The sequence below is a fragment of the Saimiri boliviensis genome, chromosome 5 (genome assembly GCF_048565385.1).
Source record: "Saimiri boliviensis isolate mSaiBol1 chromosome 5, mSaiBol1.pri, whole genome shotgun sequence".
Lineage (NCBI taxonomy): Eukaryota > Metazoa > Chordata > Mammalia > Primates > Cebidae > Saimiri > Saimiri boliviensis.
This window is the reverse complement of record NC_133453.1, coordinates 107,232,953-107,247,247: the sequence shown is the minus strand read 5'-3', so window position 1 is coordinate 107,247,247 and position 14,295 is coordinate 107,232,953. Positions and strand designations below refer to the sequence as shown.

Here is a 14,295-nt window from a genome sequence, read left to right as displayed (position 1 = left end):
AATTTCCTAGTCGGTTGCTTTGGCTTCCATTCTATTTCCAATTCTTCCTGAATGCCACAGTCATAACAGCTAACATTTATGAGGCACTTAGAGCTCACAGGACTGCTCTATGAGCTTTAAATGTATGATCTCTGTCTTCTCAACAGCATTTTGAGGTAGATACTTTTGTTTTATTGTACATGGCTGTACGGAAGCACGCAGAATTTTAGTAAATTGCCCAAGCTCACAAGGATAGTGAGAGGCAGAGCTGGGATTCCAATCTAAACAGGCCAGTGCTGCCAATCACGAAACGTTTAGCATTGCCTTCCTCTAGTTTGACTTTCTTCAGGCCTGTCTCCTACCGAAGAACCCTCCACAGCTCCCTGGAGGGAGCCACTACCTGCGGACGTCTACCATGAAGTACTGTTATTTAGCCTTAAAAAGAAAGGCTACACACATGCTGTGACGTGGAAGAACGTCAAAGATGTTATTCTAAGTTAAAAAGACAGATATTGTATGATTCCCCTTATATTAGGTACCTGGAATAAGACCAGTCACAGAAACAGAAAGAATGGGGGTTTCCAGGGGGTTGTGGAGTCAGGAGGTTAGGAATTATTGGGTGTATAGTTTCACTTGGGGAAGATAAAAAGTTCTTAAAAATGGATGGTGGTGATGGTTGCACCATGCATGAGAATTAATGCCACAAAACAGAATGCCTAAAAATGGTTACAGTGGCCAGTGTTATGTTATGTGTATCTTACCACAATAAAAAGATGTCTAAAATGCTGGATTTTATGTCTTGTGCATTCTACGCTTCCCACCAAAAAAAAAAAAAAAAAACCAAAAGTGACAGGAGACATTGTTGAGCAATGCTTGTCTTTGAAAAGCAGTGGCACAGAGAGCAGAAAGCACCTGGGATGTCCAGACGATTTGGGGTTCACGTCTTGGCTCTCCATTCATCTCCATCAGCAAGTCAAATCTGGTTTCACAGACTCAATGCCATCATCTGTAAAATATGGAAATGGCCTGTCCGTGCATCTCAGGCCCGGCCATGAGCCACTCATCATAAAAGGCAAGGATGACAGCCATGTCTGCCGTGAATGTTCATCAGCATCATCATCGCCGCAGCGTTGCTGTCACCGTCATCATTGCCACTGCAGTGCTGTCACCACTGTGAATTCCTCCAAGTGATGCACTGTGCTATCACACGACTGTCAGGGGATACGTTCTACGGTAGTTCACAATTTATTCAGCACACGCATTCCGAGTACCGCCTCTTCGCCAGACACATGATGGGTAAAGTCTAGTTTCAGGAAGACAGACGTTAAAAAAAAAAAAAAAAAGTGGCTAAATTGCTGGGATGAATGGATGTGACATGATGAGGGCAAAACAAAAGAACGATCCATTTTTCCAGGCACCAGGGGATGTCAGAAAAGGACAGTGTTGATGTGAGCTGGGGCCATCAAATGCGATTTTAAGAAGAAGGCCGAAAGGAAACTGTGCCCAGCAGGAGAGACGAGAGGAAGCGAACTGGTAATGAGGGTGGCAGCAAGAGTGAGGGTCTGACGTCGGGCCCCGAGGCCAGGCTGCATCGCATGAGGTCAGGGCCCTGGCTGTGGTGAGGGACACAGGCTGGGAGAAGACGGCCGGCCCAGGCGTGGAGAGCCAACAAGGCCACGAGACATCCACAGGCAGTAGGGAGCCACGGAGACAGGCCTGAAGAAAGTCAAACTAGAGGAAGGCAATGTTAAACGTCTCATGATTGGCAGCACTGGACTGTTTCGGTTTGAATCCAGCTCTGCCTCTTACTAGCCTTGTGAGCTTGGGCAATTTGCTAAAATTCTGTGTGCCTCCATACAGCCATATGTTCAATAAAAAAAATAAAAACATTTTCCTCAAAAGGCTGTTGAGAAGACAGAGATCGTATGTTTAAAGCTCATAGAGCAGTCCTGTAAGCTGTGTGTGCTTCATAACGTTAGCTGTTATGACTGTGGCATTCAGGAAGAATTGGAAATAGAATGGAAACCGAAGCAAGCGACCAGGAAATTATTTGCAGAGTTCATCTGGAAGGACCCTGGGCTTTGATTCTGGCCCTAAATGGGAAAAATGAAGGGCTGGGAAAGAGAGCGGAGGCCTGACAGTTTTCAGTAAAGGGAGACTAGCGACACTATTTTTTCTCTTTTATATGCTCCATCTTTTTATTTTCTTGACCACAGTGGCATATCACAGAAGAGAGAGGACGTGTTCCTATTCCTCTGGACTTCTTTTATCTTAACAAGAAAGCATATTGGTAATATGTTTGACAAGGAGCAGATTGCCACGCCAGCTATGCAGGGAGACAGGAGACCTGGGTTCTCACGATGCCATCCCATGTGACCATGGCTCCTTCTCAAAAGCCAGGCTGCAGCTTCTCCATCTATGAACGTTGGTTTGTAGCAGTACCTACAGAACTCCCTCTCCTGCGACGTTGCTTTTAAGACATGCTAACAGGGAGTGCAAGGTTCAAATACATTTATGAAACATTTTAATTATATTTGCTTCCTGGAGATTTAAAATGAATGTCAGCATGTTCACAGCTTGAAAAACTTCTGCAGAAAAAATGTCTGCGGAATTACACATATCGCATCATCTCTTGACTTAACATGTGTATAAGAGCTTATATTTATTCCAAAGAGCCATGTGCCAAGAAGGCACAGGCTAGGAAATCCTGGATGAGGCCCTTCCAAAACTTCCCAGTGCTAACACACCTCTGTCTGTAATGTGGTGATGTTGCAAATGGTCTCTGTGTGCTACAGTGACAGAAGTAGCTCGTGTAAGGGTTTTCTCTTACCTCTGCGTGTTGCCCCAGCAAGAGAGGAGTGGAGAGCATTTAATACTTTCAACGTGAGAATGCAAGAAAGAGCCCTGGAGGCAAGGCTTAATTGCTAGATTTTGAAAAAGGGAATAAAAGTCCTTCCCTGCAAATGTCAAATGCATCCTGCAGATATTTTCCCATCACAGAAGGTCTCTGTGTTGGGCAGTTTTCAGAACTTAGGCAGGCAGGTGAAAGGGGATATCTCTAATTTATTTTCATTTCCCCTGGTAATAACACTCTTGAGCAACATTCAGCTGTCTTCTCTGCCAGGCTGTTAACCTGCAGCTCTCTTGCTAAGCATCCCTTGAGCTCACAGAAGGAAGTCCAGAGGACTGGGTGCTTCCCCTCAGTGAAGAGCTGCTACTGATATTACTTCTCCTCACCTTTACTCCAAGGGCTTATTGTTTTAAGATGAGAAATAGGCTGTGAGAGAAGACCTCTCCAAGAAGGCGAAACAAACGGGCTTTGTTCAATCTGGAGGGTGATAAAATAACTGTCTGTGTGAGCCAAGAGAGGTTAGGCAGGAGGGGGCTGTTTCTTCTCATTAGGAAATGGAAATCTACTCCTAAGGTTTGACTTTAGAGGAAGAAGTATACTGGAGGTAAAATGTAAAAAGAAAGTAAAAAGACAACAAATATTAATGGAATGACTGGATGGGTGGGTGGCTGGCTGGCTGGATGGATGGAAGGATGGAAGGATGGATGGATGGAAAGATGGAAGCATGGATGAGTGGATAGATGCAGAGAGGATGGAGACCAGGTGTCAGCCCAATGGATAACTGACAATGTTCAACAGTGACAAAGAAAAAGTTTAGGTTAACAGGAAATTTGTTAGAAAATGTCATTCTCAGCACTGTGGCTTTTAAGCTAGCCTGACACACCAACTGCAGACACTCAATAATTAAAACATTGAATACTTAATAATAACATCTGCATTTTGTTGGCATATGTATTATATTACATACGTGATCTTGTTTTTTTCTCTTATGGATTCTGTAAGTTAAGTATCATCTTTAGCATTTTACATGTAATAAAATGGAAGCTCATATTCTGTTTATTGAAATTGGCACTAATAAGTGTAAGACATCTGTTTTATGAACTGTTAAGAAACACAAATCATGATTATTACAGAAGACATCAGACAGATCTCAAATGCAGAAAAGGGTGAGGGAAGCACCACGTCCAGAGTGGGGTGCTGTCGCTGGGGCACTGTGTCCATGCTCACTCAGCAGCTGTGAGGAAGATCTAGGCTGTAAAGCTGGGGCTATGGAACCAGACCCTGTACCCCTGCAGCATCATCCAATACACTTCTTCCTGGTCCCACCTGCCTCCCACTCTGCATCCTGTTTCCTGCCTGACACAACATCCTCTCTGACTGACTTTAGAGGAAGAAGTATATTGGAGCTAAAATGTAAAAAGAAAGTGAAAAGACAACAAATATTAATGGAATGACTGGATGGATGGATGGATGGAGACCACGTGTCAGCCCAATGGATAATTGTCCTACTTCTGCCCTTCCATGTGACTTCTGGCTCCTCCTCCAGCCTCAGTGTGTAGTCCCTTCTCACTTCACATCAGTTTGGAACCAAACCCCATGACTGATAATGACTGGGGATGATTAAAATGGAATATGTCAGCCAGCTCCCCCAAAACCTACACAAGGGAAAAATGTTTAATAGAAAGCTAACATTAGACATGAAAATCATTAACTATTCACTCCCACACTTACATATAAGCATCTGTATCATACTTAATATGCTTGAGTATATTAAGTATAGAAGTATACTCATATACTTAACTCTCTTTACATCTTAAATATAGATCCCAGAACATTTCAGTGCACATGAGTGGATTATATTTGGACTCCTTACGTCTGTATTGAACTGGTCCTGTCAGTTAAAACTCCCATGTGTGAGTGGGTCATGAGTGGTTTATGTAAGACTTCACGAAGTTGCTCACGACTTCACTGCAACAGCTGAGAGATCTAACTGACACACACACAGAATTCTTCTCAACAGTTGCTAATAATTCAGTTATGAATTCATTTAGCCAATTAGCTAAATCTCTTAACAGTTTCTAGCTTTTGGCACATCTTGGTTTTAAGTATTTTTGCAGGTTTGGAACTACCACGGGAGCGCTAATATTTGGGACAAGGAATAAACTTGAAATCCATATTCTCCTCTTTACGTCCTGCATAATTCTATAAACCTCCTTCCTTCCTTCTTGAGGACTCAATAATCTGAATTCTTTGCTTAAGTACCCACATCTTCTTCCACCAAGTCTACAGAAGTATTGAGGGGTAGTGAAAAGATCAAAGGGAATCCAACTGAGTCCTCTGCTAATTCCCTTGGTGATTGTGAGCAGATAAGGAGAACTCTCTAAACCTCAGAGTTATCACCTGTAAAATGGGACTAGGAATTCCTTTCTGGAGGAGCTGCTGTCATTACTTAACACCTAAAGCACATGACATGCCTGGCATGTGACAGATGATCAGTAAGTGACACTGATGAATTTCTTCCTTGGGGCTGAAACAAAGAATCCGAGGTGTGAATGCTCCAGATTTGCATGAGGCTAGGATTGAGTCTCCTCCTTACAAACCGATCTAGGGAATTATAAAAGAAAATCTTTCATTTGTGGAAATCACTTGACTATCATTGGATCCAGTCAACTTTTGAGTTGGAAATTTTTGAACTAAAAGGAGCTTCTTCCTCTCTCAAGCCACCACCCCACTGCTGTGCTCTCCTCTCAGCCCAGCCAAGCTTTACCTGCATCCTCAGCACCCTCCCCTTATGCCCTTGGCAATCTGGCTGTCACCCTCAACAAGCCTCTGCAACAGCTGTCTTCCAAGTCACAAGGGGCCTCCTGATTCCCACAACCCATCGAACCCATCATCCCTAACAGACACTGGGTCACTCCACTTGACGGACTAGCTCTCTCAGTGTCCCAGGGTGACTCAACTCAGATGGAGATCTTCAGCTGGCAGACTTTTGGGAGAACATATGGGGCCATAATGTTGGCTATGCCTTGGCAGTTGAGCAACGTTTTTGTGTTCCAATATTTTACTGAAGACCTTCTATGTGCTAAACAATCTGCTTATCTCTTACCATCCATTTTTTACATGAATTCTCACATCAGCTTACAAGGTAGTCCTTTGTAACCTTCTTTTTGTTGTGATGATGGAGGAGAGAGTGTTTCCAGGAGGCAAGGCTCTTCGCCCTTTTTTCTGAAAAGCTCTTGCGCATCTCGGCTTTGGGGAGAAACGGGTAGAATGCATTTCTGACACCACCTACTCAGCGTTTGCACAGACGTCACAGGTTAAAGCCTCGACTCATAAGACTGCTCTCACTTCAGATACAAGCTGCAAGACTGAGGGCTCCCAGGCCACACAGACTTCTGAACAACTGGCTGCAAATGTGGGTGTTCCTACTGCCTCCTAATGTTTGATAATGTGCTAGAGCAGCTCACAGAATTCAGGGAAGCACTCTCCTTAGGTGCCTAGTTTTATTGTAGCAAAAGGATACAAGCTTGAACCACTAAAAAGGAGACTGCACGGGTTAGCTCTGGAGGTTCTGAACGTGAAGCTTCCATGTCTTCAGGATGTTTCCCCTTCCAGCACAACTGTACATCACCAGCCAGACAAACTCACCTGAGCCTCAAGGGCCAGAGTTTCCAGCAGTTTAATTACACAGGCCTGACTGAATCATTGGCCACACGATTAAACTCAATCTCTGGTCCCCCTCCTCTCCTAGGAGGTCAGGCTGAGATCAGCCGGCACAAAACCCCAATCTCCAATCACATACTTGTTCTGTCCAGCACAGCCTTTCTGAAAGTATTTTGGTGCCTACTTGAGTCACCTCGTTAACATAAACTCAACTCAGGTGTGATCTGAGGGGTCTGCCAGGAATAACAGACACTTTAATCATTCCAAAGACTTAGAAGACACCTGTCAGCAATCGGGGACAAGGCCAGCCAAATGCTTTATGGTAAAACAGAAGGCGACTTGCAGCACACGCGGGAGGCAGCCACGGCACAAAGTTGAGAGCAGTCCCTAGTCTGAGCCTTTCCGTCGCCCTCCAGCACCACCAGTACCACAGACTCCACCCTGCTGCGGCCCCTTAGCGATAAGGTGCAGCTGCCACTCGACCAGCCATTCAAACTCTTCCCCACGACACACTGAAGCAGCGATGGCACAACGGGAAGAATGGAAAATGTTTATAGAAGGTCTTAGCTGGGACACTACAAAGAAAGATCTGAAGGACTACTTTTCCAAATTTGGTGAAGTTGTAGACTGCACTCTGAAGTTAGATCCTATCACAGGGCGATCAAGGGTTTTGGCTTCGTGCTATTTAAAGAATCGGAGAGTGTAGATATGGATCACAAAGAACCTAAATTGAATGGGAAGATGATTGATCCTAAAAGGGCCAAAGCCGTGAAAACAAAAGAGCCGGTTAAAAATAATGTTTGTTGGTGGCCTTTCTCCAGATACAACTGAAGAGAAAATAAGGGAGTATTTTGGTGGTTTTGCTGAGGTGGAATCCATAGAGCTCCTCACGGACAACAAGACCAACAAGACGCGTGGCTTCTGCTTTATTACCTTTAAGGAAGAAGAACCAGTGAAGAAGATAATGAAAAAGAAATATCACAATGTTGGCTATAGGAAGTGTGAGGTGAAAGTAGCCGTGTGGAAGGAACAGTATCAGCAACAGCAGCAGTGAGGATCTAGAGGAGGATTTGCAGGAAAAGCTCGTGGAAGAGGTGGTGACCAGCAGAGTGGTTATGGGAAGGTATCCAGGGGAGGTGGTCATCAAAATAGCTACAAACTGCAACTTATCCCCAACAGGTGGGGAAGCAGTATTTTCCAATTTGAAGATTCATTTGAAGGAGGCTCCTGCCACCTGCTAATAGCAGTTCAAACTACATTTTTTGTATCAAGTCCCCGAATGGAAGTATGACATTGGGTCCCCCTGAAGTTTAATTCTGAGTTCTCATTTAAAAAAATATTGCTTTCATTGTTTTATTTCTTAATTGCTATGCTTCAGAATCAATTTGTGTTTTATGCCCTTCCCCCCAGTATTGTACAGCAAGTCTTGTGTTAAAAGCCCAGTGTGACGCTCTCATGATGTAGTTGTGTCTTACTGATTTTTAAATAAATCCTTGTGTGTGTGTGTGTGTGTGTGTGTGTGTGTGTGTGTATAAACAGAAGACTTCTTACCCTGTTCAATACATTTTTCTCATTCCTTGATATTCCAAACAGGCTGTAACTATCCTCTTTGACATCCCAAGCCAAATAAAAAAAAAAAGACCATAAACTATCTAAACACGGGATACGTAGTGATACATTTTCAACTTTTTTTTCTTTGATCTCAGGAGACCGAAAATGATTTAAAGTAGTTTTTGTATAATAGAGATATTTATATGCGACTGGCTAAGAATGAAGAAGCCAGAAAAGCAGTCAGACATATGTCCTTGCCGCTCCAGGGTGCCCTGCCTCCAGGAGCACGAGTAAGTGGAAGAGGGTCTTGGATTTAATGATTGAGTGTCAGTTCTTCTCATTTGTGAAAGATGGATGTTCTAAGGCTGATGTAAAGGGATGATCCACAGCCCCTGGTGTACAGCCTGTCCTACAGCAGGATATCCGTAACAGCAACTGCTATCATGACTAGACTATTATCAAAGTGTGGCAGATAAAGGCGCAGGCTCTAATACAAACTACTGGGGGCATCCTGTCGCCTTACTCTGTGGCATCTAAACATGGGCAATTGTTTCTAACTTTCTGTGTTTGAGTTTTTTCCTTTGTGAAATGAAGTTATCACACGTGGTTACCATACAGAGTTCTTTTTCTTTTTTTTTGAGACTGAGTTTCACTTTTGTTGCCCAGGCTGGAGTGCCATGGCGTGATCTCGGCTCACTGCAACCTTTACCTCCCAGGTTTAAGTGATTCTCCTGCCTCGGCCTCCCAAGTAGCTGGGACTACAGGCATGCGACACCACACCCAGCTAGTTTTTTATATGTTTAGTAGAGATGGGGTTTCATCATGTTTCCCAGGCTGGTCTTGAACTCCTGACCTCAGGTGATCTGCCTGCCTCAGCCTCCCAAAGTGCTGGGATTACAGGTGTGAGCCACCACACCCAGCCTAGAGTTCTCAGAAGAACTTATATGGTGTCATACGTTTAGTACAGTGCTTGGAAAAAGTAAATACTTTAAAAACGCTAGCTCTTTTTACTGCTTTCCATTCTCTTTCCCACATCGGGAGCCTAGAGCACTGGTTTCCAGACCGCACGCCTCTTGAGTTGTGTAAGTAACCTCGAGTTCTGCATCTGCTGAAAGAGGCCAGGGGATCAATGGCCTACAAGGTTTTCACGAGTACTCCTATTGCTCACTGGGGATCAGATCAGGTGGTTTTGAGAGTGCAGGCTCCTAGGCAGGATGGATTCCCAACAGCAATGATCCTCCTGGTGGGGCCTCCTGTCATGGCTCCTGCCATGCCCCCTTAAGAACCTGGAGCTTAGCCGGGCTCGGTGGCTCAAGCCTGTAATCCCAGCACTTTGGGAGGCCGAGGTGGGTGGATCACGAGGTCGAGAGATCGAGACCATCCCGGTCAACATGGTGAAACCCCGTCTCTACTAAAAATACAAAAAAAATTAGCTGGGCATGGTGGCGCGTGCCTGTAATCCCAGGTACTCAGGAGGCTGAGGCAGGAGAATTGCCTGAACCCAGGAGGCGGAGGCTGCGGTGAGCCGAGATCGCGCCATTGCACTCCAGCCTGGGTAACAAGAGTGAAACTCTGTCTCAAAAAAAAAAAAAAAAAAAAGCAACAACAAAGAAAAAGAAAAAGAAAGAACCTGGAGCTTGCAAGTTGCTTCTCCTCGCCTTCTCCATCCCCTGCCCCACGCTCCTTTCCTACCCTGAAAAGGAACAGTGTATCAGTACATTCCCTGTTTTTGTCTCCATTCTACTTCTGTGCAAAATGTTTTGCAACAAAATCCCCTAAAATGATTGTGTGAGGAAAGTAGGACCCGGTAGAAGTTATTAACAAGAAGAGGGCCTGCATAGAGCCTTCATTATTAGGAAGAAGTACCAATGGAAAGCTGGCTTGCTTTTTTATTACAATTCCCATTTTCCAGTGCTCTAGCCCTTTAGCTTGAGAACCAGCATGCTCAGCCCCCAAGGAGGTAATTAAGAAAAGAAAGATTTATTCAGCTGAAGAATAGACAGAGGGGCTGCCAGCCCAGCCTTGGATGGTACACTGGACCCAACACCCTAGAGGACAAGACGCGCCAGCTGCAGCCGCACTGGGAGAGCTCATCCAGCAGCTTTCTTTACAGAAGCCTGCAGCAGGGCTCCTACTGCCCGCCTCAGCATGCAGTGCTGATCCCAAATAACAATAGCTCCTCCTGCTTGAAAATCCATTCACAGAAGTCCATAGGCAGCATTAATATTCTCCTCTCACAGGAAAGCAACCTGGGACTCAGAAAAGTTACATCACTTGCCTAGTATAATAGGTGCTTTTTTTTTTTTTTTTTTTTTTTGCCGTTGAATTTTCTGTCCATGGTCACACACACACACACACACACACACACACACACACAGAAACACACATGCATACTTTTGGGCACAGTAAGAAAACCAGGACTTTTTCAGCTAGTCATGTCTCAGAGGAAGGGAACTGGGCCACACAGGACACAGGCATTTGCTGTTGTTGTCTTAGCATGTGGCTCCTCTTACTGGGGGAAGTCCTGCCTCATGACTTAGATTTAGGGTTAGGGAGTTACAGAATAACGAAAGTGACAGTAGGGATCGTTTCCTTTAGATCTGACTCACATCTTCCCCATGGACACTGCCAGCCACAACCTTCCTTTCCTTAGGAATGCTCTCTGCATTCTGGGGCAGTAATGCTTGGCTGCCCCAGCTGTGGCTCTAGTGAGTCTAGGTGCAGCTTGTACCCTGCAAGGTGCAAGTCATAAACATTGATGAAGCTCATGGTGGTAATTCAGCAGGTGTGTAGAATGCAAGAGCTGTGGAGGCACAGCAGCCTCCACTGAGATTTCAAAGGACGTATCACACCACCTGGGGGCCCATGTAGAGACTTGTGGAAGGAGTGGAGCCACCCCAGAGTGCCTACTAGGGCAATCCTTAATGGAGCTACAGAGCTGGGACCACCACCAAGTCTCCACGACTGTAGAGTTCCCAGCATGCAACACCAGCCTGGAAGCACTGAAGTGTGGACTGAGCCCACCAAAGCCACAGGGGTGGGGCTGCCTAAGACCCTGGGGCTCTAACCCCTTCACTAGTGTGTCCAGGAGGCAGCACATGGGGTGAAAGGATATTCTAAAGTGTTAAGACCCAATGTTGTTTTCCCAATCGGGTTTTGGACTTGGGACCAGTTATCTGCTCTTCTTTCTTGTTGCTCCCTTTTGAATGGTGATATCTATCCCATGCCTGTCCCATCATTGTATTTTGAAAGTAGACAACTCATTTTGATTCCAAAGGCTCAGAGCTGGATGGGATTTGCCATGAGATGAATGATGCCTCGAGTCTCACACGTATCTGATTCAAGTGAGATTCTGAACTTTGTACGTTTGAGTTGATACCACAATGGGTCAAGATGTTGGAGCTATTGGGATGGGATGAATGTATTTTGCATGTGAGAAGGACATAAATTTTAGGGGCAAGGCAAGAATGCTATGGTTTGAATGTATCCTCCAAATTTTATGTGCCAGAGGTTTAATCCCTGAATTTGTATGTTGATTGAAGTTGGAGCCATGGAAGGTAATCAGAATTCAAAAGGTGATCAGAACTGATGGCTTTATAAGAAGAGGGAGAAATAGCTGGGATGTCATGCATGCTGTTGCTCTCTAGTCATGTGATGCTTTCTTCCCTGTCATGGCTCAGCAAGAAGGCCCTCGACAGATGCCAGCACCATGCGCCTGGACTTGACAGCCTTTAGAATCATTAGCTATATAAATTCGTGTTTATTGTAAATCACCCAGTCTGTGGTATTGTTACAGCAGCAAAAAATGAACTAAGGCAGGTATGCAGGTGTTCACTTTCAAGTTCTTTCTACTTTTCTTTCTTTGAAAGTATTTACAAAGAAGTTAGTTCCATCCCCCATCTCTGGCTTAATTTGTGGAAATAAATCATCACTTTCTTGTATTTTTAAAATTTGTTTGTTTGTTTATTTTGAGACAGAATCTCACTTTGTCACCCAGGCTGGAGTGCAATGACACAATTTTGGCTCACTACAACCTCTGCGTCCCAGATTCAAGCAATTCTTGCCTCAGCCTCCCAAGTAGCTGGGATTACAGGTGCCCACCACCAGCATGCCCAGCTAATTTTCTGTATTTTTAGTAGAGATGAGGTTTCACCCTGTTGGCCAGGCTGGTCTTGAACTCCTGATCTCAGGCGATCCATCTGCCTCGGCCTCTCAAAATTCTGGGATTATAAGTATGAGCTACTATGTCCAGCCCACTTGCTTTTATTTCATTTTTTAAATGTGAGAAGGGAGGCATTTTGTGAATAAAATGTGAAAATGTGAGGAGTTCAGCGATCAGATCTGCGTCCCTTGTACATTGCAGGCTTGTGCTTGGCTATGAATAGGGAGATATGCTTTGTGTATCTTGTATCATAATTAGCTCACCTGCCAAAATCCTGAGGGACAATGACATCTGAATCCACACACTGGTTCCAAAAGGCAGCAACTCATGACAGGATTGCCCCAACAGCATTCTCTGCACCTGCCCAGTGCCTGGCAGAGGTCAGGCTTTCATTCCTGTCATCTTCAGTGGGCTGAGCAGACAGCATGGGGTTAGAGGCACATGTGCATTCTGTGCCAGGGTGCTGAAGAAGAATAAGGAAAGCCACATTTTAAATCAGCAAGGAAAGGGAATAAATATTTTTCAGGAGGTTCTAATTGTACCTTCATGTAGGCTTATTTTGTAAACCAGAAAGCTACACTAATATGACAGACCCTAAATGGGGAAATAGCTGAAAACGCTTTGCAGAGATTTATTTTCATTATGCTCTAAACCAAATGTCTGTGCTCATTAAACAGACTTGTTGTGTGATAATTTATCTTAGACTCTGGGCACACAGTCAATCCACCAAAACAATTGACCTTGGCGGAGTTGACTGTGGGGAAAGAACTGTCAGCTCAGCCCTGACATCCCACTCGGTGCTGACCTAACTCCACAGAGGCTGGAGTCCTGGAGAGAGTCCTGTACCGAGATCAGCTAGCAGCCTCTTCCTCCCTTCCCGGTCCCCTCCCCTACAGCTGCATTCACAGGGTTCACGGCAGGCCAATCCATGACTGTTGACAGTGGGTTCCCTCCCCCAGCATGCAGCCCACCCACAATCACAGGAGCAGAGCTGGGTCCAGACCCATGCATGGGGTCTGCACCCAGGGCCCACAGGCCCTCATTCCCCCACCTCACACCTGCAGTCACTGGGCAGTCTGCTCTCTGCCAGAAGCTCTGGCTCCAAGTTGGACTTGGATTTTAAGCACAGCTCCGATATTCACTGTTACTGTTACCTCTATTCTAAGGAAAGTTTGGTAAAAGGAGAAGTGAATACAAATGACCTAGCACATTTGCTGGCCACAATAGTTAACAACAAATACAAACACAACATAAATAAGGGGAAGCTCTTAGCAATTCATTCCAGGCAGAAGAGCCTCCTCTCTCCCTCCACACTCTCTGTGAGAGAAGGAGTGAATTCTCTAACTGGTGCATTTGGGAGCAGAAGCTGGGTGCATGTGCTCAGTTAGCTTCTCCTTCTTGTCTCTTGGGGATTTGCCACCTTGGGGGACCTCCTTTGTCTCTGTCCCTTCATGCCATGAACTGCCAAGCACAGGCTCTGCCCCAGAAATGGAGGCTAAAGCTCCTCGCCTGGGAATGAGCCAGTTGGTCCCCCCTGGGGTTCAGCTGAGGAAGCCTCTCCCCAGCAGCTACCTCACTGCAGGAGGATGCTCTAATGTCCACCTATGTGAGACCTCCTTTCCCAGAGAAAAGAGCAAGGAAATCTACATCAAAGGGGCAGGCATAGTGGTTGATTAAGCCCCATCAAGGCAAGAGGCTGAGCTGGCTGCACGTGCCAGGCAGTGAGGTGAATGGGGGCCAGTTACCTTTGAGAAGTGGGGACGGGGCAGACACATGGGTTTTAGAGAAGGGAGAGGTCTGCAGGGCAGAAAGTAATCTCCTAAAAGTAACAGGACTTGAGTTGGACCTTCCCGGTTGGTGAGTGCATTATATGATAGTTTGATGATTCCAGGCCTCTTAGGAGAGGTCCTTCACTCCATAATGGTGGCAGGCCCAGCTACGCTGCTCACTGATGCCACATTCACCTGAGACTCTCACTGTAGTCTTCCGGGGAGACTGCGAGTGGACACCAAGATGTTCGCAGCCTGTCCACGCACTCCCTGATGCTTCCTCATGCCCTCCTGGCACCGAAAGGGTCCCACTCTACAGC

At 45.5% G+C, this 14,295-nt stretch overlaps 1 pseudogene; it reads left to right on the top strand.

Moving 5' to 3' along the window:
• The first annotated feature begins 6,984 nt into the window (after nt 1-6,984).
• LOC101033739 (heterogeneous nuclear ribonucleoprotein D0 pseudogene) lies at nt 6,985-7,647 on the top strand (annotated as a pseudogene).
• The last annotated feature ends 6,648 nt before the right edge of the window (nt 7,648-14,295 follow it).